Source organism: Mycetomoellerius zeteki, unplaced genomic scaffold (genome assembly GCF_001594055.1).
Source record: "Mycetomoellerius zeteki isolate Tzet28-1 unplaced genomic scaffold, Tzet1.0 scaffold753, whole genome shotgun sequence".
Lineage (NCBI taxonomy): Eukaryota > Metazoa > Arthropoda > Insecta > Hymenoptera > Formicidae > Mycetomoellerius > Mycetomoellerius zeteki.
The window spans coordinates 1-3,519 of record NW_017257779.1 but is presented as its reverse complement, the minus strand read 5'-3'; positions in this window follow the sequence as shown (position 1 = coordinate 3,519).

Here is a 3,519-nt window from a genome sequence, read left to right as displayed (position 1 = left end):
CAATACATTTATGTTTTTCGGATTTCCCTTTATATTTGCTTGAAATGCAGCCTTCGACGAAGCAATATGCAACCATCTCGATTTTTTTTTGTCACGAATAGTTTCAGCCTTGGAATGCCTTGGAACTCTGAGCTGCTCTGAGCACGTCTTTGACTACAGTCAAAGGGTGCTTTCCGATTCATGCATGATGTGCATGAAGCGATAAAAAATCGTTTCGTTTAACGCTATTACGTACATTAGTATACATTTGATGCATCGTTGCCATGGTGAAGTGGGAGAAGTGTGTATATTTCCCTATAATTTTCTAGATTTCTCTCACTTTTTACGCGCATTATCTGCTTCAAGTCTTTAGGTGAGGCAATTAATGTGACATCCTTAAAAGATTGGTTCTCATAAATATTTTCTCGATTTTATCGCCAGATAGTTGAAAAAATAATAATATTAATATCAAGTAAAAATGGTAACGCAAATAAGGTTACGAGAGTTGCCAATTTTAATTGAAAATACTAGAGAGATTTTAACCTTATTACTAAATGAAAAAGATTTTGAAAGAGCAAACAAGGGTGAGGTTAATTATTATTAAAAACTTATTATTATAATAATAGTTGTTGAAAACTTATTATTATATTTAATATATATATATATGATAATAGAGATCCTTCCTTTTCTTCACATATATTTGGAGACAAAAAATATAATATATAACACCTTCTGCTATCGCAAGTAGCGAGGGTCCCTCATCGTCACTATCGTTATATTCTATAAAAAATTCTGAAAGAGATACAGAAAAGGAGAAAGAAAATGAAATTAAATTTCCTTCTACAAAAAGAGAAGTTGATCAATCCAATGCAACAATAAATCGTAAATATATTTTACATATATAGATATGTATATGATGTGAGATAACAATATTTGTAAAACATTAACAGAGTAGAGTACTTTAAATTCTATATGTAATATATATATTCTATACATAATATATTCATATTTATAGCGCCTGAAAAAAAAGACGTATTGAAACAATAGTAAATAGTTATGTTGATAATTTAAAAAATATTATGGAAGAACGGGATAAAGAAAAACAGAAGATTAAAGCTCAACGTGAAAAAGAAAAGCAAATGCAATATGAAAAGAGAAGGCTAGATAAGCAGAAGATGCACACAGATAAAATGGCAATACAAGAATCCATATTACAATTATTTACATCTTTAATAGATAAAGAGAAAGATACGAAAAAGTAAAACAGCATATTATTTTATCTTTTTTTTATTTTCATGTTACAAAATGTTATTAAAAACGTGATATATGTGTGATAATGATATTAACAGTTTTTTTAAATTACATTGAAAGTTACTTGAAAGAATGATATACAGGGTGAATCTTATATAATAACTGTACCAACGTTTTATTATGGGAAATAAATTATCGACTGCAACTGGAAAAAGCATAAGAGAGAGTGTAAGAGAGAGTGAAATATTCATCTCTCATGATAAAACGTTGGTACAACTATTAAGATTCACCCTGTATATGTCTAACATAAATGTTATTTTAGTTTGAAATATATGTATAACAGAAGCGTTATTTTAATTAGATATGTATAACAAGTGTTATTTTAGTTATAACAAAATAATAATTCTTTTAATTACTCCTGAAAAAATTTAATTTTATTATGTGATGATATGATAAATAAGAAGTACAAAAAGGAAGTAAATATAAGAATAAATTGAATTTAAGTAGTCTTTACTTAAATTCAATTTATTCTTATATTTACTTCCTTTTTGTACTTCTTATTTATCATATTATCACATAATAATACTTTGCTCATAATATTATACTTATGTTCATTATACATACAAAATGTATTATTAAATTTTCATAAAATGGTTCGATATTAGGTAGTGAGAAAAGAAACAGAATTATGAATGAATTAAGGCACAGATTATAAGTATACGCGTTCTTAAATATTTTCTTTTTATTTAGGTCTTTGTTCATTACATCTGACCATTTGACAATCTATCATATCATTTTTTAAAATACAAATATTATGTAATACACAACAGGCTATTATAAATTCAGGAATATGTTTTATACCCAGTAATGGTAAACAGTTTAAAAGTATACGAAAACGAATTTTTAATAAAGCAAATGCACGCTCTATAGCCATTCTTGTTGAAAACACACACACAAGCAATAATTATAATTTTTTTGAGAAATTGACAAGTGACCATTATCTCGAAATGGTACCATAACATGAGGATGAATTGGATAGGCTGCATCACCAATTATATGTGAATCATCAATGAAATATTCATCAGGCATTTCAATAAAATTTGACACTGATGAGTTCCTAAATACTCTGGCATCGTGAACCGACCCTACTTGCCCAGCATAACAGTGTGTAAATAAACATCTTGAATCACATACAGCTTGTAAAATAATAGAATGATCGCCTTTTCTGTTGACATAGGATGCTGCATCTTCCTTAGGTGCACGTATTCGAATATGCGATCCGTCTATTGCGTCAATAACTTTTGGAAAACCAGAACTTTTTTGAAAATTTTCCACTTGACTTCAATAGCACGTTCTCTTTTAGGCCATTGAATAATTTGAAATGCAAGACAGTGGAGAGCATATATAACTCGTCTTACAGCTCTAAAAGCTGTAGTTTTTCCAACCCCAAACATTTCACATACAGATCTAAAATAAAAATATAATTTATATTAATAGGTTATTATATATTTAAGCAACAACGGTTGAGCTAGCTATTTTTTACGTGATCTCAGAACTTTAATCTTGGCTAATAATAGTAATAATTAATACCTGTAGGAATTTGGCATTGCCATATACCACAATGCTATGAGAAGTTGACTATTTGCAGGAATTGGTTTTCTACCACTTGCCCTATTTGTTGCATTCAATCGAGGACCAATAAATGATAAAACCTCTTCGAAAGTATTTGGAAATATTCTATATAAAAAAAATAGTATATCTAATTATAAAAAATACGTTATAATTACATCCTGCTTACTACATACAAAATAATTATGATAAAAATACATTACATTACATTAAAATAAATTAAACTAATAAATTTTAGGTGTAATCTTTACTTATCTTACCTAAAATGTTCTTTGAATTCATATTTTATGTAATCGGGAACGATTGTTTCAACATAATTTTCAAGCTTTTTTCTTACTTAATCTCATTACGTGTATCATTAATCAGTTGTACTAAATACAGTGCTTGTAAACCTTCATCTTCGCTATCTGATGACGAAGATGATGATAAGGACGATGATGAAGATGAATCACATTCATTAATAACATTACTAATGAATAAAGGCAATAATTTTCTGGTCGCCATTTTGTACATAAAACGAAATGATGTTTAAGCATTAGCGATTCATGCGCATCATGCACGAATCGGAAAGCACCCTTTGGGTGCACGTTCAAAAGTGTCATGTGCCCTACCGGCTGTAACATTAGCACAGTGGGTATGTTCCGAAATTAGCTGGAAGTA